Here is a 21721-nt window from a genome sequence, read left to right on the forward strand (position 1 = left end):
CAGGACACTTGGCTTACAATGCATTCATAGACGCGAGAGCAGTGCAGGGCGTTTGGCAGTCAAGGTCTAATGTACCATTGCGGTCAGTTCCATCGGCTTGTCTGCGTTGAAGTCAGAACATCATTACTTCTGCTGATGATATGAGTGTTGTGCGCGCAAGAACGAGTGCTCCTATAATGTGACCATGTGCATGCAGTGCTCTGAGCAGAACAGACAGTCGGAGTGCCTTCGAGTTGATCATCGAGATGTGACGCCTGCATAGCTGCTATCGGGGATCCGCATCACACCAGTTTTGTTACATATCAGGGCGCCACTTCTGCTGTGCATAAGCAGACGCTTCGTGCGCTGTATCGCTTCAGCATGTAACCCTCGCATATTATTGAGGCATTTACTATTGAGAATACACAGCGACGTTATGGCATAGCGCACGCAAAAGGATAGCGTGTTTGCTACAATGCATATGCCATACAGTATTCATGTCTGAGCCATAGCTTATGTATGTGTGGCCGACGCTGTTTAGCAATTTTATCGAACGACCAATGAGCGTTGACTGTGGCAGGCTCGTGAGGCAGCTCGAGATTTCAACGCATGGAAGCGTGTATCAAAGGTATGTCGCCCGCTTCAAAACTATCATCTCATCCGGCAATATTAGGCCGATTCCTTCCCAACTGATGATTAATTTCCTATTTGTCTCAGGATGCGTCAGCAGCAACGCATTGGGGCCATTTAGCGCTCTTTCCGAACCTAGTTTTCATTTTTTTTTGCCGCAGTAGGCGTAATGCGAGACTGTATTACCTCTATGTGGTGTCTAAGATTCGAAAGCGTGGTCAGTAAAACACGTTCGCTGTCCTATCCCACGTTCGGCATGTTTGGTTGTTATTTGTATATCTCGTCTGTGTGTTGTATGGCTGGGCTGCTTAAGAGGCTATAATATCTGATTGCGTGCTCAAATGTATTCAGGAAATTTCCCTGACCTGCGGTAAAGCATGTGTAGGCCAAACGGTTCAATGCGTAAAAAGTAATTCAACAGAATGAGAATGCTGGTGTCAAGGCCAACTTATCGGCCAATTTAGCATACGTGCAATTTTAAGTGGTCAATGTCGCACAGTTTTTCAGCGGTAAAATTAAATTATGGCGGGAAGGGCAGAAGTAAAACACATGTTTGTGGCTTATCCTATTACGGAGATGTTGGGGCCCTTGTGTGTATGCTAAAAATTTTGCCAGCTTTAGAAGTTTTAAATCATGGCAATGTGAAATTTCTAAATGGCAATTTTCGCACTGTACAATAACCGCCACCACCGTTTTCATTTCCTGTGCTGAAAACATCTACGGTAACATAACCCTTGTCTTCTACTGCGTGGGTACTCGTTCGCTGCAGCATGAACGCATGCTTAGATGCGTGTGTCTTTTTTGACTGTACTATTGACTGTTGACTCTACTGGACCGGGCGATGAATTTGCAGTCTCTAATGCGCTCTTATTCTGCATTTGCTGTCCTGGTGTTCAACATATCAGATAGCCTGCTGCGCCTACACTCTGGAAACGTGTTGGCGTACCGGGCAGCCTTTATGCCCTGCTCCGTCATCGCAACAGTGCAACACTAAACTTCTCCAGGGTAGCGATGAGTGCACCGACTTGAATGTGCTCCATTTTGGCACAAAGTTAACGTGATCCGAGAACTCCGATATCCAAGCAATGGTGGTGAAGCTTAGAAATTGGTTGCCATTATCACCGAGAGAACTTGGCTGAACTGCTGTTGTTCGTCACAAAATAAACACTGGCTCTCATGCACGCGTTCGACACAGCCCCCGTCATGTTTCTGCTTCTGAACGCGCTGAAATAACAACACAAGTGGAATATATGTGACAGCATGGCATCATATATCGCTTGTTCAGTGCTTGGTCGTCTCCATTAGCTCTCGTGACAAAGAAGGCTGGCGCTACGGGATTTTACGTAGATTAATGCCGCTTAATCAGCACTACCAAGCGGGATGTACACCCAGTTCACATCGACTACGTTTTTGATTGGCTTCACGGAGCCAAACTTTCCACTACACTCGACCACTTCTGCGGCTACTGGCAGGTCGGGCTCAACGAGACAGACGTGGAGAAGACTGCTTCTGTCACACCCGGCGGCCTGTACTACATAAACAGCCTTCCTTTTGGGCTGTCTAATGCACGTGCAACGTTCCAACAACTAGAGGACCGGGTCCTTCAACACTTCAAGTGGTCGATGGCGTTAGCCTATTTGGATGACGTCACTGTTTACGCTCCCACATTTTGCGAACAGCAACGGCGTTCGGAGCGCGTCTGGCACACTTTAGATGATGGTGGCCTACGTATAAAGCATTCAATCTGTTTCTGCGGCTATTCAGAAGTTACCTACTTGGGTCATCCAATGTCAAGAAAGGGTCTGACAGATGGAATAGCACACTATGGTATTGTGATTATAAACAGGAATAAGGTGCCTTAGAAAGGCTGGCCAACATTTCGATAGGAGGACGTATCTTGGTCAAAGACGACCTCGTGATCCTCGGCATGCTAGGTTTAAAGGGTTAGTAGAGTGACGCCACGTGTGGTTGCGGTTGATGGTGGCTAGTTGTAAAGGGAGAGACTTCAAAGAAAATCAGTGCTGTCGCCTGACTTCTGTAAACGTGGTTCCTAATACGGGGGGACAAGAGCGGGAGAGTGGTAGGGCGGGGAGAAAAGAAACGAAAGAAAAGGAGAAAAAGAAAAAAGAAGATACAAAGAGGAAAAAGAAGAACAAGAAAAGGAAATTGGGTCATGTTATGAGTGCCTCCACAATCAGCCCTGGCCCTTCAAAGCTACAAGCTTTAGCAAGCATTCCGCCTCTTGCAACGGCCAAACAAAATTAAAATATTTTTGGGGCTTCGCTTCTTACTTCCAGCGCTTCGTCCCTAGTTTCGCCTCTCGGGCTTCAGCCCTCAATGAACTTCTAAAGAAAAATCAGGAGTGGCATTGGGGCCCGACGAGGAATCAGCCTTCCAGGATATTAAGCCGGCCCTGCCAACTCCGCCTACACTCGCACACTATTAAGAGGGCACTCTTAGTATCGTCCACATTGACGCCAGTGGTCTTGGCATTGGGGAAGTTTTTCTACAATTCGACTGCAAAGGGAACGGGGAACCTGTTGCCTATACCAGTCGCCGCTTCAGTTAATTAGATAGTCGGTACCACGCTTCAGAACTTGAGTGTCTTCCGGTAGTCTGAGCCATTAGGAAGTTGCGGCCTGGCCTATACGGCAAGCATTTTACTATTGCTACTGACAACGTTGCGCTGCGCTGTCTCGAAACAAAAGAAGCCTAAATGCCAAACTTGCCCAGTGGGCCCTAAACATCAAAGCTATAGCTTCACGTTCGTTCACCGTAGTGGGTCTTGTTACCATGACGGCGGCTACCTTTCACGCAACCTGTCATTACTATAGCTACTCTGCGCCGGCATTTGCATTTACTCGATCTCCGAACCGCATAATCGAAGGCTACCGAAATCTGAGACATCTATCTGGTTATATCAGTGCACCTAAGCGCCACCTCGATAGACTTGGATCAGCTTATACGCTCCGAGATGACATCCTTTATCACCGTCGTACAAGAACTTAATCGTACCTACCTGTGGTGCCAATGGCCATGTGATCATTCATACTTTTCATTTGTCGTGGTGTCCTCTCTTCTGGCTACCTTGGTGCGCTATAACTTAGAACTGTTCCAAAATTTTATATTCGAATTCTTCAATCGGCCCTCCGCAATTTGTCAAAAACTTTTTTTGAACCACCCCCACTTCGCCTGTCTGTGAGGCGACGTCACGAAAACCGCGATAGCTCACCACCTGATATGGCGTGTACACACTCATTATGCATGACTCGACCCAACAAAAGAAAACAGTTATATCTGATTCGACGCCTTTCCCAATTAGACCTCGGCTATTGGCCAAACTTTTAGTGCTGCTCCCACTTCACGTACCTGTCAAGCGACGTCAAAAAACCGCGAAAGCTCACCTCGTCAATGTGACGTGCGCGCGTTAAGGATGCATTACTATGCCGAACAAAACTGAATTTTTTCCTGAATACCCACAGGCTGCCCCGTTCCGAAAGGAATAAAAAATAGCCGCCAAAGATCGCTCGCGCACTGGCTACTCGCTACTGCCGGAGAGCATAGATTTATCTGCATACAATAAAACTTTTTACGCGGCCGTGTAACGTTTTCGAGCACTTTTGGCACGTTTACGAGCTCGCACTGCCAACTCTTTTTTGCTGGGGACACGTTTTAGCAGCATTCCTAACCTTCCGTTGCATGCCGCTGCGATCGTCGACGAGCCACCGCAAGCTAAGTAAGGTAAAGCGGACCAATCGCAGGTGCTGGCACCACCCTCTTCATCGGACTATCCATTTTCAGTGCACTGGCTCTGCCCCATTGAAACCCTCTCCACTTGAGCGTTATCCTCGCCTCTGGTCAGCCAATTAGATAAAACAAGCCGCTCAGTGTAGGAAATAATTTTTGTTATTAAAGCAAACAAAAGTGACCTCCTATGAATGAGGCGAGCATTTGATTGGTCTCTTCAGACAGCCCTGCGGGTCACCGCCCGATCTTTGCGTCGGAGGTTACGCAAGCTTGACGTCAGGAGATTGGAACTAAAACATATTGGAATGGTTTTCGTTATAGGGCCTTTGGTAAGCACAATACTGTGGCTCTTGTCGAGGAAAGGTTTGGGCGGCCTGGCATGCGGGCCGATGTATACCTGTACGCGTCATCCTTCGCCATTTGTACATCTCGTCAGGTTGTCACAAGCCCACAACTTGCGCAGTTACACGCAAACGCCCCTCCTAACGAACCGCTCCATATTGTGGGCATTGATCATTTGCGCCTACTCCCACGCGGCAAGCATGGTAACAAATTTCTCATTGTGGCCATGGACTACATGTCTAAGTATATAGAAGGTCGAGCTGTCCCTAATTCTGCAGTCGCTCATGTCATGACCTTTATTAATGAGTCCCTCATATTCCGGCATGGCATGCCGAAGTTGCCGATTTCCGACGGTGGCATGAAATTGATAGCGCCTGCTTTCAGAACTTTCTTGACTAAACATGGGAGGCGATGCGCTTCAGCGTCGCCTCACCATCAAGAAAGAAAAGGCAGCTCGAGCGCAGCAACAACACCATAAAATAAGTATTTTCCTACGTCTGCCCCGCACACGACGGCTGGGATGACTACGTCGCTGCGTCGTTTTTCACTCTAAGCACGTCCCAACTGCAAGTCACTCGCACCACGCCATTTTAGTTCTACGGGAAGACGCCAAATTTACTAAAGAAACAGCTTCTTGGCTTCGACATGCCTCTGCAAAAGCGCCCTGCAAAAGTTGACTCCAGCGAGATCCTGCGCCAGGCTCACCTCTGAGCTCGGATAGCAATACCGCACCACCAAGCGCAGTTCAATACGTCAGAGCGAAGTCCTGCTGGGTCTTTCTAACCGGCCTAATCGTCAGTGTTGGTCGGGCAAGGCGTTTATCTCAGCGTTGTGAAAAATTCTTACCCCGGTTTTCTGGCCCGTTCGGTGTTGTGGAAGCTCTGGGCCCTGTCACGTTTCCTTTGGCCGCGATTCTCCAATTTGATGACAACCATCGCGAACACACATTTTTACTCATGCCAGGCAGACTAAGCTTTAAGTCCTTCGCGAAACCTGCGCTGAACTACTGCCTTACTCCTGGGCGAAATCGTAGGAAGAGGGGGCGGTTAGTGTAACGGTAACAAAGAAAACCGCAAGTGAAAGAAGAGGAAGAGAAGGGCAAGGAGAAGGACAGAGTAGCAGTATGTCAGTGCAATAGTACGTTTTTGGAATGGCTGAGATTTTGGGTTTTTCGCGTTGCGCTTGCAATCCCTTCAAGGCGCCGCACTCGCGTTACAATATAAATATATAATATTGCGAATTACTACAACATTCAATGAAAGAGCCGGGAAATGCGTGTGAGTTATCTTATATTGAACAGAGAAACTTATTTATCAATCACCGGTGGAAAACCATGGCCCGAGAAATTATTTTATATACTTACGAGTGGAAAAGAGAACAAGGTCGTCGACGGTGAAGACGACGAAGTGGCAACAGTCTCTCGGGATTTTCGGCTGCTGTTTATATACGCCTTGTAAATACACCATGTAAATAGTTTTATACCAGTGACAATATTGTATTTGTTTCTTCAAGCCACGCAAAATCTCAAGATGTAAACCCCACTCCTCATATATTTACCCAAAAGGGGTATTTAAGGAAATTTAAGTGGTGTGACATGATGATGCAGGAGCAAAGGCAATGATTGCCTCACAGAGGTCCCTGATCCCGCCCAGTAGCGACAGTACAGTACACATAAAAACTACATTTGGCACAATAAATTTGCATAAATAAACAAGAATTTGTACTTGGTGTTTAAGTCTACAGCAGAAATGTATTGCTAATTAAGGTAATAGTATTGTACAGCTTTTACGCAGCTATGTAAAATGAACATAAAGGACTTGCAATATTGACAAGAAAGTGAGCAAATGTGTGTGACCTTGGAGATAAGCAACTAATTTCCAGAGAAGCTATTTCTTTCGAGCAGTTGCAATAAAGCTTTTAGTTCTCTGTGTTTACATCGGAAACATATAAACGTTGCCTGTATATCACTGTTCCGTTTGAATTCTGCCCGCACGGAATGCTTTGAAGCATTTCTTGTTCCAAATTTTTAAAAAGCCAACAATATATCAGCGCATAGGTTTGTTCGCCAGAACACTTACCATGGTGTTTTCCCTCCCTCCATAGAACCCTCCCCACCCCCGCACCCAATTTTTGAACTTGATTTTGATTCCGTTCACAGGTCTCTCAGGGCAGCGGTTTAAATTTTACTTTGTTCGCAAAATATATTCAAAAAGCTCCACATCGCTTGCATGCTTAATTTGCCGCAAATGTCGTAATTAGTCCCCTGACTTAAGTTTACATATGTATTGCCATAATGCGCCCAGTGTATTCGCCAAATATAAAGACAGTGCCTTGTTCACCGAACACATCGAAAAAGCCAAATAAAGAATGTCTCATGAGATATGAAAACAGGAAGAAAATACGACGGCTCAGTAATAATTTGCAATGCTTCTAACTGCACCCAGAAAGGAGAAAGTCTGTCAGACATTACACTTACCTTCACCTCCCTTTCCTTTCCCTAAAATATAAACCTGTTGTGACCTACAGCTATGTCGGGCAACTAGGAAGCATAGCTGGTAGCTGTCATATCGCACTTACGTAATAATTTTTTTTACAAAAGGAGTTTGATCCAACAGCATCTAACTTCGCCTAGAGAGTTTGCATAGCCTACGACCATTTTCGGTAAATTTGGCCTTGGTGGCTATAGTTCTACGATGGCAAAGGACTCAATCCTGTTCCATTCGTTAGGCGCGCTCAAAACGCTGTAGAGCGTTTGCATGCGTAATTTCTTGCAAAAGCCGAATTAACCCTCGTTTTTAAGCTTCACCTACACATCGCCCAAAACCTGGTCCTTAATAAATCTTTACGCAAAGAAGCTGCCTCTTTTAGATCAGTGATAACACCAGGCGAGACCCTATACATCACGCGCGAAAAAGGAAAAAGAGATTTGAATAATTATTCGTAACGCCTCTATATAAGCTAGAAACGCTAGAACTTTGCGACACATTGAATTTAAGATGCTCCAAATTCCTACAAAGTATTAGAATTCTGAAGCGCAGAGTTTTCTTGGCACATTGAGAAACCTAGATAATAACACCAGCGTAATGCTTGCTTACGCTTTTTTAAAGCTTTATTTGATCAACATGCATTTGCCATCGCACATAAAGTTGGCGTATTGCTCCCCCTATGCTCGCAAAATAATTCCACGGTGTGTGTAATTATGCCTGCACAGAGTATAAGTTTTACACCCGCTCACTAATAGCGCTATCTACCACTTACATACGTTTTCTTTTGAAAAAGGTTCATTTACCCACCCATTTGAAACTTTGCCTACACATTACCCTTACCGTGCCCCTAGTTTTCCCCAGATATAAGGAAGACACCTTGTTTAGCTCACCGAGGTTACCAGAGAAAAAAACAACGAATGTCGTATTTCATGCATGAAAAAAAAAAACGAGGGCGCAATAATGATCTGATAAACTTGGATTTCAAGCCGTAACGTGAAATCTTCGCAACGAATTGCGCCTAGAATTCTGTAAACTTTCAGGAAATTTCAAGTTCGTACCTCGTGCACTTGTTTTAGGAATCTGGGAAACATTTTAATTATCGGCAGTTTGACAGCCTAGAACGCTTGCATTAGTCACTTTCTGCAAAACGTGCGAAGTGGTGGCGGGCGGAAGCCTACCTTTTGACATCTAAGCTGATTACAAGAATGTTTTCAATGCTTTCGAGTCTGTTAGTGTAATACACCGGAACATGTTTATCATTGTGCTTTACTGCCCCCCCCCCCCTCCCCACAAGGAAACACAGGCATTTCTTCAGTTTATTGAGTCGTTCTTAGAAAATGCGAATTTAAATAAATGGCGCGTTATTGATATTGGTGACCTTAATATTGATAATATGGTTAGATCTACTGTTCAAGTGGCCTTAAATGAAATTATGCTTCTACAGGGCTGCTCTAACATCACTGAGTCGCCAACACGAGTAAACAAATAGTCAGCAACAACAATAGATCTTTGTTACACAAACGCCCCTCTCGACGCGGTCTTTTCCGGAGAGTTTTCGTCGAGCTTATGCGACCACTTACCGCTTTTTGTATTTTTTTTCTTTGAGTAACACACGAACCGCACTTTTTTTACACACGTGGAACCGATGATTCTAATATTATCGCTATCTTCTGTGAATTGATGACAGCAAATTGGGCTGTTGTTTACCGTACAACTGAGACAAAAGAAGCATACGATAATTTCATAACAAAAGTGATTAACCATTATAATGTTGCTTTTCCTGTGGTAGCGACTAGAAAGCAGCAGAAAGGCTCGAAAACTTCGATAACTAAGCTCCTTTCGCAAGAATAAAAGCAAAAAAAATCATAGTCTTCCATTTTCTCAAAACAAGAACTTCGAGATGACAGTCGAGTACAAAAACTTTCGTAATATGACAAACACAGGTTTAATGAAAGCAAAGTCATCGTTTTACATAAATAACTGCTCGCACATACCGAACAATGCTAAGCAGATTTCGGAAGAAATTATAACTCTCATAGGTAATAAAACTAACAGAACACCTCTTGAAATGCTGATAAATGGTTCTATTTATAATGGAGTTGCGTTAGAAAACAAACTTAATGCACATTTCCTGAAAGCGGGCAAATGTACATCCACAAATCTCTTCCCGAACAATACCTCCCTTGCGTCCTGCATGCAGACATGAAATTGTGACTCGATATTTCTGACGCCAATAACAGAAGTAGAAATTACAACCATTATTGGTTCTCTAAGAATACCAAATAAACATTTTGCCAAATATGCAAAATGCCAAATAAACATTTTGTTTGATGATACATAGGACCGTCAACTTACATATGTAGCCAGATGTTGGTTACTGGAGTGTTCTCGGATAGACTAAATGTAGGCCCTGTTGCTGTCGCTTTCAAAGGCGGAAAGAAAACAATTTCAGCTTAGCACGACACAAAGCTGAGCTAATTGGTAAGGATTCATAATGCAAAGGAGGGGTAAGGCGTGCACACGCGGACACAAGAGAAGTGGACAACACGAACGCCGACAACACGAACAACCCGTTCGCGTTGTCCACTTCTCTTGTGTCCGTGTCTGCACTCCTTACCCTTTTCTAGCATTATGAACAATTTTAGTTCAGCCAGTCTTTCCTAAAGTTTCTGAAAAAAATAGTTTACATGCGTCTTTTTGGTTTCTTTTCCTCCAAGAATTTGATAAATGATCATTAATATGCTTTGCAACCCGCAAGTCGACTGAGACCGCATAACTTTATATAAAAAATGTCTTCATTCAAAACATTTAGATAAAACTCTTTAATATTGGTCTCTTACTTGACTTCATAAGAGCGCCTGATTCGGACCAGCATAATATTCGACGAACAAAATCAGAAACTTACGGAATTCGTGGCATCGGTAAAGACCTAATGGAAAGTGGCCTGAGTGAACGATAACAGTACACACGGCTACATAACACGGAGTGGGCAAGAAAGAGCGACTACCATGCGCCCGCTTGACAATCCATTCTGCTTCCTTGCTGTACAGATTCCCGTTCTTCCTGGCACGTGGCTATCTGCACCAGCTCGGGGATATGCCGACATCGCTGCAACATCACTGTGCTCTGTGGCAGCCAATTGGACCAAAGATTTCAACGCTCTCGTCAACATTATACTGCGACCAACGCCACCTTTCGGCCCCGGCACATAATCGGCGTCAACCGAACATATAAAAGCCTGCGGTTCCAACGACTTCTTCAGTGGGCAGGAAAGAGCGACTACCATGCGCTCGCTTGACAATCCGTTCTGCTTCCTTGCTGTACAGATTCCCGTTCTTGTTGGCACGTGGCTATCTGCACCATCCCGGGGATATGCCGACATCGCTGCAACATCACAGTGCTCTGTGGCAGCAAATCGGACCAAAGATTTTAACGCTCTCGCCAACGTTATACTGCGACCAACGCCACCTTATGGCCCCGGCACATCATCGGTGTCAACCGAACGTATAAAAGCCTGCGGTTCCAACGACTTCTTCAGTGGGCAGGAAAGAGCGACTACCATGCGCTCGCTTGACAATCCGTTCTGCTTCCTTGCTGTACAGATTCCCGTTCTTGTTGGCACGTGGCTATCTGCACCATCCCGGGGATATGCCGACATCGCTGCAACATCACCGTGCTCTGTGGCAGCAAATTGGACCAAAGATTTTAACGCTCTCGCCAACGTTATACTGCGACCAACGCCACCTTACGGCCCCGGCACACCATCGGCGTCAACCGAACATATAAAAGCCTGCGGTTCCAACGACTTCTTCTGTAGGTAGGAAAGAGCGACTACCATGCACTCGCTTGACAATCCGTTCTGCTTCCTTGCTGTACAGATTCCCGTTCTTCTTGGCACGTGGCTATCTGCACCATCCCGGGGACATGCCGACATCGCTGCAACATCACCGTGCTCTGTGGCAGCAAATTGGACCAAAGATTTTAACGCTCTCGCCAACGTTATACTGCGACCAACGCCACCTTACGGCCCCGGCACATCATCGGCGTCAACCGAACATATAAAAGCCTGCGGTTCCAACGACTTATTCAGTGGGCAGGAAAGAGCGACTACCATGCGCTCGCTTGGCAATCCGTTCTGCTTCCTTGCTGTACAGATTCCCGTTCTTCTTGGCACGTGGCTATCTGCACCATCCCGGGGACATGCCGACATCGCTGCAACATCACCGTGCTCTGTGGCAGCAAATTGGACCAAAGATTTTAACGCTCTCGCCAACGTTATACTGCGACCAACGCCACCTTACGGCCCCGGCACATCATCGGCGTCAACCGAACATATAAAAGCCTGCGGTTCCAACGACTTATTCAGTGGGCAGGAAAGAGCGACTACCATGCGCTCGCTTGGCAATCCGTTCTGCTTCCTTGCTGTACAGATTCCCGTTCTTCTTGGCACGTGGCTATCTGCACCATCCCGGGGACATGCCGACATCGCTGCAACATCACCGTGCTCTGTGGCAGCAAATCGGACCAAAGATTTTAACGCTCTCGCCAACGTTATACTGCGACCAACGCCACCTTATGGCCCCGGCACATCATCGGTGTCAACCGAACGTATAAAAGCCTGCGGTTCCAACGACTTCTTCAGTGGGCAGGAAAGAGCGACTACCATGCGCTCGCTTGACAATCCGTTCTGCTTCCTTGCTGTACAGATTCCCGTTCTTCTTGGCACGTGGCTATCTGCACCATCCCGGGGATATGCCGACATCGCTGCAACATCACCGTGCTCTGTGGCAGCAAATTGGACCAAAGATTTTAACGCTCTCGCCAACGTTATACTGCGACCAACGCCACCTTACGGCCCCGGCACACCATCGGCGTCAACCGAACATATAAAAGCCTGCGGTTCCAACGACTTCTTCTGTAGGTAGGAAAGAGCGACTACCATGCACTCGCTTGACAATCCGTTCTGCTTCCTTGCTGTACAGATTCCCGTTCTTCTTGGCACGTGGCTATCTGCACCATCCCGGGGACATGCCGACATCGCTGCAACATCACCGTGCTCTGTGGCAGCAAATTGGACCAAAGATTTTAACGCTCTCGCCAACGTTATACTGCGACCAACGCCACCTTACGGCCCCGGCACATCATCGGCGTCAACCGAACATATAAAAGCCTGCGGTTCCAACGACTTATTCAGTGGGCAGGAAAGAGCGACTACCATGCGCTCGCTTGGCAATCCGTTCTGCTTCCTTGCTGTACAGATTCCCGTTCTTCTTGGCACGTGGCTATCTGCACCATCCCGGGGACATGCCGACATCGCTGCAACATCACCGTGCTCTGTGGCAGCAAATTGGACCAAAGATTTTAACGCTCTCGCCAACGTTATACTGCGACCAACGCCACCTTACGGCCCCGGCACATCATCGGCGTCAACCGAACATATAAAAGCCTGCGGTTCCAACGACTTATTCAGTGGGCAGGAAAGAGCGACTACCATGCGCTCGCTTGGCAATCCGTTCTGCTTCCTTGCTGTACAGATTCCCGTTCTTCTTGGCACGTGGCTATCTGCACCATCCCGGGGACATGCCGACATCGCTGCAACATCACCGTGCTCTGTGGCAGCAAATTGGACCAAAGATTTTAACGCTCTCGCCAACGTTATACTGCGACCAACGCCACCTTACGGCCCCGGCACATCATCGGCGTCAACCGAACATATAAAAGCCTGCGGTTCCAACGACTTATTCAGTGGGCAGGAAAGAGCGACTACCATGCGCTCGCTTGGCAATCCGTTCTGCTTCCTTGCTGTACAGATTCCCGTTCTTCTTGGCACGTGGCTATCTGCACCATCCCGGGGACATGCCGACATCGCTGCAACATCACCGTGCTCTGTGGCAACAAATTGGACCAAAGATTTTAACGCTCTCGCCAACGTTATACTGCGACCAACGCCACCTTACGGCCCCGGCACATCATCGGCGTCAACCGAACATATAAAAGCCTGCGGTTCCAACACTTCTTCAGTGTGCAGGAAAGTGCGACTACCATGCGCACGCTTGACAATCCGTTCTGCTTCCTTTCTGTACAGGTTGGTGACTGTCCTTCCTTGCACGCTAAACGTACCAGCAACATTTGTACGCTGCTCTTGCCCTGCCCACTAGTGTTAGTTTCTAGAGTATGTGATTGTATTCATGTTGTTAAACTTTTGATGTTAGCAGGCGACATTGAGTCAAACCCGGGACCAAGTGATACTAATCCAAATACCGATGTGCTAGCTGCTATTGCTGCCCTGTCTGAAAAATCGGATGCCCGTCACAGTGAGTTGATGTATACTTTAACACAGCTTAAGGCGAACGAACTTGAGCTAGAGCAGAAAGTATGCGACCTCACTAACAGGCTTCCGGCTGTCGAGTCCCAGTTACTGTCGCTGGACAGCGAACGTGTTCCTGCGCTCAACGATGCCATATCCGAAGCAGTTCGTGCGGAGTCGAGTGCAATAAATTCACAGCTAGACGATCTCGAGGATCGCTCCCGTGGAGATAAGCTGATTTTTTTCGATATCCCGGACAATAGCTCTGAAACATGGGCAGAGTCTGAAGAACACGGTCCAAAAATACTTTCAGACAAGCTGGATCTATATTTTCCCGACGGAGGTATTCATCGTGCTCACAGACTGGGCTCGTACGTCTCGGAGAAATGTCGACCCATTATAGTTAAATTCGGGGCTCCCAAATTAAGAGACAAGATTATATCGCAACGTACAAAGTTCAAAAATTCCAAAGTATCATTCAGTGAAGACTTCTATCGCGCCACACGCCAGTCCCGCAAAAAGTTGGCTGATTTCGGTGAGGCTTCGGGAGAGAGGTATCTGTTGCGGTTGAACCGATTGTTCACCAAGAAATAGTGCTACCTCTATTGTTCATCCACCGATCGTGTTTGTGAAGTAGATATTGCCGGAAGTCGTTCCAGCGAGAACAGAGGCACATCTGTTTCACCTTCCACAGATACTATAGGGTTTGCCTCGTTCGCCGCTAGTAGTTCATCGCTGTAGCTATCTGCTCGCCCGGTGGCTCAACCAATTTCCTTCCTTTTTTCCAATGTGCGCAGTGTGCGTAATAAGCGTGATGACCTGTCTTCAGCCATTGACTCGTGTTCAGCTGACGTTGTTATCTTGACTGAAACTTGGCTCTCGAGTGATATTGCAGACTATGAAATCTTTGAATGTAAAAGAGTTTTCAAATTTTTTCGCTGTGACCGTATCTCGTGTACTGGTGGCGGAGTGTTGATCGCCGTACGTGACGGCTTGAGTTGCTGTGTTATAGATATTGCTACTCGTTTGGAAATCGTGTGTACGCGTGTCACTCTCGGATATCGTGATTTTATTTTTTGTGTGCGCTATCGCCCACCCAGTTCGCCCTTAACATTTAATTCAGATTTACATGACGTATTAAATGAGTTAATTGTCCGTTGCCTCTCATGTACACTCTTCCTTCTTGGTGATTTCAATTTTCCAGCAATTAACTGGCATGACTCTCCTCCCTCATCTGAGTGCTCTCTCTTCATCAACCTCGGTATGGATTTTAACTTTAAGCAACTTGTCCTTCATCCTACACGATCTACTGACCAATCTGCTAACATTCTTGACCTCCTTCTCACTACTACACCGCAGCTTGTTTCATGTTTAAGATATTGTTGCGTGTGGAAAGACACAGACAGAAGAGGCTATTTACAGGCTATTTACACTGGAGCCAGGCAGCCAGGCCGACACTCGCTCGCGCCAAGCGCACCGACCAACTTCATCGTCCTTCTCGCGGCGGCTCGTTTCTTGAGCATCGCTCGAAGATATCGTAATACCCCCCCCCCCCCCCCCCCCCGGGCGGCAAAAGCACCGTCACGGTGCTGTTAAATATCCAAGGCACGTGGAGAGTTGTAGGGCTTGATTCGGGCGACGTGGACAGTGTCACTGGTTGTCACAGCGGAGGACGTAGTGGCCGTGGCTAGAACGATTTCATAGGTGACATCAGTCACTTTGTGGAGCACGCGATATGGACCTGTGTAACAAGAAAGGAGTTTTTCACATAGGCCAACTTTACGCGAAGGTGACCAAAGCCACACGAGGCTGCCGGGCACAAAATGGACATCACGGTGACGGAGGTCGTAGAGTTGCTTCTGCTTGTGTTGAGACACTTGTAGACGAGCGCGCGCCAGTTGGCGAGCGTGGTCAATATAGGCGATTGCATCACGGGCATAATCGCTAGTTGAAACTGCGGCGGACGGAAGCACAGTGTCCAGTGGTAGCATTTGTTCGCGGCCATACAAGAGGTAAAACGGGAAAAAGCCAGCAGTTTCGAGACGGGAAGTGTTGTATGCAAAGGTAATGTAAGGTAGAGCGAGGTCCCATTCACGGTGGTCGTCGGAAACGTTTTTGGATAGCATGTCTGTAAGGGTGCGGTTCAAGCGCTCAGTGAGGCCGTTCGTTTGGGGATGGTAGGAGGTGGTAAATTTACGTCGTATTGAGCAGGTACGCATGATGTCATCGATGACTTTGGCCGAAAACGTAAGGCCACGGTCTGTTAGCAATTGACGCGGAGCACCATGCATCAAAATAATATCATGTAGGAGGAAGTTCGCAACATCAGTTGCGCAACTGGTGGGAAGAGCACGGGTTACGGCGTAGCGGGTCGCGTAGTCCACCGCGATTGCAACCCACTTGTTCCCTGATGTAGATTCCGGAAATGGGCCGAGAGGGTCTACGCCGACACGATGAAAGGGCTCGGCAGGAATGTCGAGCGGCTGCAGGCAACCAGCGGGGAGCTGGGAAGGCTTCTTGCGTCGTTGGAAAACTTCACAAGCGGCGACGTAACGTCCTACGGAACGCGCAAGACCCGGCCAGAAAAAACGGCGACGTACACGGTCATAGGTTCGAGATACGCCGAGATGTCCTGCCATTGGTGCGTCGTGGAGCTCTTCTATAACGGTGGAGCGGAGGTGTTTAGGTATTACAAGGAGGAACTCGGAGCCGTCCGGACGAAGGTTACGACGGTACAGAGCACCGTCGCGGAGGACGAAGAGGCGTAGAGTAGCATCGGCCGGAGAGTGCTCAAAACGGTCGATAAGTTCTCTGATGTAGGCGTCACGGCGTTGCTCGTCGGCGAAATGAAGCAGCTGTGATTCAGAGAATACGCAAGAAGCACTGGCAATATTAGAGGAGTCAGAGTCGTCAACAGGGTAACGCGACAAGTTATCAGCGTCTTGGTGGAGGCGGCCAGACTTGTACACCGCGGATTATGAAAATTCTTGTAGCCTCAAAGCTCATCGACCAAGCCGGCCTGTAGGATCTTTTAGCGAAGAAAGCGAGCAGAGAGCATGATGGTCAGTGACTACGGAAAAAGGGCGACCGTAAAGGCAAGGACGGAACTTCGCAACCGCCCAGACTACAGCAAGGCATTCTCTTTCCGTAATGGAATAGTTGCGCTCCGATGGTGTGAGGAGGCGGCTCGCATAAGCAATAACGCGATCCTGGCCACGCTGACGCTGGGCTAAGACGGCACCTACGCCATGACCCCTGGCATCTGTACGCAATTCTGTAGTGATTGCTGCAAAGTGTTAAATGATTTTTTTGCCCAGTGTTTTTCTTCTACCTTGCCGAATGTTTGCCCTCATCCTTGTACATCTGACTATTTACCCATGGATACAATACTAATTGATGCGGTTGGTTTGACATGTTTAATTGAAAAACAGAAGATTTCATCTTGTTCAGGCGTCGACGGCATTACAACGAAGTTCTGGAAAAGTACATCTACCTGCTCATCATTGATTCTTTTTGCAATCTTTGAACAGTCATTACAGAGTTGTACCATCCGTCCTGATTGGAAGGTGTGGAAGGTGGTTCCATTGCATAAATCAGGTAGTAAAACTTCAATACTAAACTATCGGCCAATTTCATTAACCAGCGTTCCTTTAAACTTCTTGAGCACATTATTTATTCTCATCTTATTACCTTCCTTGAATCTAGCAACTTTTTCAATTCATGTCAACATGGCTTCAGAATATTTTTTTCGTGTGAGACACAGCTTCTATTTTTCAATAATGACTTATTTCGCGCTATGGATGCTAACGTTATTGTGGATTGCGTTTTTTTAGACTTTGCTAAGGCGTTTGACACTGTTTCTCATGATCTATTATTAATTAAACTCGGCGCTCTTAATACTAACGATCAGGTATTAGACTGGATTAAATGTTTTCTTTCCAACCGCAGTCAATATGTCCCAGTTAATGATTATGACTCGCCTCTTGTTTCCATAACTTCTGGAGTACCTCAAGGTTCTGTGTTAGGTCCTCTACTGTTTTTAATTTACATTAATGATCTTCCTGATAACGTTATCTCCCATATAAATCTTTGCGCAGATGACTGTTTACTTTATCATTCAATTACTAATCCCTCTGATGAAGCATGTTTGTAATCTGACTTGAACGCAATTTCTTCATGGTGCAGCGAATGGCTCATGACACTTAACACCACTAAGTGCAAACACCTGCGTATCTCCAGCCGTCCCCCTGAATACAGCCTCACTATCTTCTTAATAACACTCCGTTTTCATCTGTCTCATCCTACAAATACATGGGTAGTCACTTAACACACAATCTTTCCTGGAAAATGCACGTGAACTACATATCTAACCAGGCTAACCGCACGCTCGGATTCCTACGGTGCCATTTCATAGCTTCTAACAGCACCGTTAAGCTACATCTATATAGGACGTTAATCAGACCTAAAGTAGAATATGCTTGCTCCATTTGGGATCCTAATCAGATAACCTTAATTTAACGCTTTAGAGTCTGTTCAAAACCGCGCCGCCCGTTTTATTGTTTCAAATTATTCCCAAACAGCGAGCGTATCTGCAATGAAATCTGCCCGTGGTCTTCTCGTTCTTTCTCTGCGCCGTAAATATTTTCGCTTATGTCTTTTTCACAGAATTCATTACACCAACTCTATTCTCAAAGATAAATTACTCCTCTCTCCACCTTATATATCTTCACGCACTGACCACAAATTCAAGGTAGGAATACCGCAATGCCGAACTAACATTTGTATCAATTCATTTAATCCTCGAACTAGAAATGACTGGAACCACCTCCCTACCTTCATGGCTGCCATCACCGACGTCAACAAATTTAAGAAAACTACTGCCGATTTTGTATGCCCCTTCTCTCTGTAATGCCTCTGGCCCTGAGACCACTGAAATAAATAAATAAATAAATAAATAAATAAATAAATAAATAAATAAATAAACAAATAAAACACTTGCTCTGACCGTGGACAATTACATTACATTACATGGAACATTATGACGTGTACCTCAGGGATACATATTAGTACCTCTACTATTCACTACGTATATAAATTACATCATAAACGTTTCTTCAACTTCGAACATTATCCAATAGGCTGACGATACTAACATCCTTTCTGGCTCAGACCTAAAAAAACTTGACCAGCAAGTGAATATGTGGCTTGACAAGTTAAATGCGTGGCTGATATAAATAAATTGACATTAAATTTTAAAATACTATTTTCATACTGTACCACGCAAAAAACAAGACAATAACGCATAACCCAAAGCTCTATTTCGATTATTCAGAAGGCGCAAGTAATAGTAGTTGCCTGTTTCTGGGTGTACACTTCCGCAACGACATGAGCTGCTCATCAATCATATAAAAATGAAAATGGCTCGGCCTATAGGTGTTACCAGCCGCCATTGCCCACCTTCTTCCATATTCTCTAGCAAAGCAGCTATACTTTCCTCTTGTTCATTCGCCCCTCACATACTGCCACTTAGGTTGAGGCATGTGTAATAAGACCGACGCAAAAAAATGATAATCATGAAACAAAAAGCATTGAAACTATTAACGAGAAGGCAAGGTAGCCATAATAACGTCTTCTCTGTTTTTCACGTATTGCGTGTTACTGAGTGTTACAAGTTTAAACTATTGGTCCTTATCTATCATCGTACTAAACAAGACTTTTTTTTCATTCAGCAATATGTACCTCAGCCGTGATATTCACTATAACTTACACACAATCTCACTACTTTCGAGTAGACCAAGGACAAATTATGACACCCAATCACTTGATCACAAAATAACAGAAATACGTAATATTTTTCTTCTGTAGTGAAAATAGCACCTTTGCGCAGATCAGTATACCATTTTATAAAGACAGTGAGATTACTTTTTCACTCAGGTTGAAGCATTCTTGTGTGTTTCTTCCTGGATGTTTTTTTCTGCGTGTGCTCGTACCCTACCACCTGCAATCTCTACCTCTGTTTGCTTAAGTGCACTTCATTACACTCCACATGTAACGTTGTGCACATCGTTTAGTCTTACTTGAAATTTCGCTTGAAGAATTCACCTTTTCATTTGCCTATCTTCATTATATTGATAACACAAGATGGAATTGTTTATGTTTTATTACATTTATTGCAAAGGTTTGCATATAATTGGTAAATGTTTTCGATGAATTTTTATGTGCGATGTATTTGAAATGAGCTTTCTTTAACGTTTCTTTGGCGACCTCACTGCTGACACATACATTTACTAACCGGTCTGTAGGTCTAGTCAGAAAACATGCTTGGTCTGTTTCCTTTTGCCTCATCTCGTTGGCATGATACATTGTTCTGTATGTGCACATGTCACAATAAACCGTATTTGTAATAAAAGTGTATCGCTCATCACTAACAATATTGCTTCAAACTTGTAAGGAATAAGAACAACGTGCCCCGCGTTGTTTACCAAGGACACCGGGGGAAAACAACTAACTGTCGTGTATAACGCATAAAAATTGGAGAAAGCGAGTATTCGGTAACTGTTTTCAGAGCACACAAGCAATCTACACCAAAAACCAAAACCGTGTCACGTGTCACCAAAAAGTGGGCTTCACTTTCTTTTTTCAAAATATATCTGATGCGCTTGCTTCTGTTAGGAAACAATTGCTTGTGTAACTAACCTAGAAACAGCCTGGAAATGAAATCGTAGAAGTCAAAAGTCACACATTCTTTGCAAAAAAAAAATTCAAGTCAGAGTTCAATGGTAATGAAATGGCTCTGCACGTTCTACCAAGGTCATTTTCGCGTACGTACCTACGATAATGTATGATTACACAATGAGATGTGACAGCTACAGCTGTAAGAGGTTTGATTAACGTTTTGACGGTGATAACAAACTTAGATTGCAACGCTATTTAGATTACCTCTGGACAGGGATGAATTTCTTCCAGCATTTGTTAAAGCAACAATTTCATGCCGGCAGGCACGCCCATATTTGGGCATGGCTGATTATAATACTTCGTCACGACCTCTCCCTTCGTCCGCAAGTTGAGTACACCAAAGTAATCGTGCTTTTAAATGAGGTTAGGCGATCTCAATAGACTAGGCATGACGGAAGCAGCGGAAGCTGAAATTGGTTAATGCGGAAAATGGCGCAGTGCCAGGGCTTCTAGTCAATGCAAGCGTGAATAGCGAATCACGAATGGCACATCCCGAGGAGACAAAAAAAGACAACCCTCACTGCCCAAGCACCGTATACGTAGTAAAAAGAAAACACCACTTATTGGGGATGCTCTATAAAGAAACAAAATTTGCTTCAGCTAAAGTTTTGCTGTATTTCCTAGCGTGCAGCGGAAAGTGCCATTTACGAGATGACGTGGGGAGGGCGGGGGGGCGCAGGGCAAAGGGTCGTTGCGCCCTTCAATTTCGGCATTGAGTAGGGCAAGTGGTTTCCTCTGCCCCCCCCCCCCCCCCCCCCCCCTTGGTGAGCACGCTTATGGACAGCACGCAGGTAGACTCACAGCTGTCGGAAACTTCTGTGTGTGGATCACGCGACAAGCAGTCAGCGTCTTCAGGCAACCAGCCGGTTTTATACACAACTTTTTATCAGTACTCTTGAAGTCGTAGACCACAGCGACGGACACGTCCAGTGGGATCCATTAGTGGTTGAAGCAGGTGTAAAGTATGATGGGCCGTGCTGTTCTCTGAATACCTGGCTGTACAAGTAGGGGTGAGATTATAAGGGTAAGGCACTCATGTTGCGTAATGGAGTGATTGCGCTCTGCTTCACACACAAGGCGGCTAGCGTACGCAATAACACGGTCGCAAACTTGCTCGCTCTGCGCCCGAACAGCACCGATTCTATGGTCGGCGCTTCTATGGCATCGGTGCCGACTTCCGTTGGAGTGACCATGTCAAAGTAGGTGAGAATTGGGGGTCATGTGGGTCGCATGGTTAACTCAGCGAATGGTGTAGCTTTTTCAGGACATCAGGCAATATGCACGTCTTTCTTGAGACGTTCTATGATGCCACGCGAAACGTCAGCGAAATTCTGCACGAAGCGATGGAAGTATGGGCAGAGGCCCACAGAGTTTCGAATGTCGTTGGCGCCGCGATGTGCCCGGGGAAGGTCCTGATGGCGCGAATATTTGCGGAATCGGGACGGACAGGGAAAGAATTGACGAAGTGCCCGAGCACAGTCTTGTCACTACGGTG

General features: G+C 46.0%; 1 protein-coding gene across 1 annotated transcript in view; it reads left to right on the forward strand.

The window, feature by feature from the left end:
• Positions 1-21721, forward strand: part of LOC126523480 (complement C2-like) — a 216554-nt gene that overhangs the window by 106579 nt on the left and 88254 nt on the right. The window lies entirely within an intron of this gene.

The sequence above is a fragment of the Dermacentor andersoni genome, chromosome 6 (assembly GCF_023375885.2).
Source record: "Dermacentor andersoni chromosome 6, qqDerAnde1_hic_scaffold, whole genome shotgun sequence".
In the NCBI taxonomy this organism is placed as follows: domain Eukaryota; kingdom Metazoa; phylum Arthropoda; class Arachnida; order Ixodida; family Ixodidae; genus Dermacentor; species Dermacentor andersoni.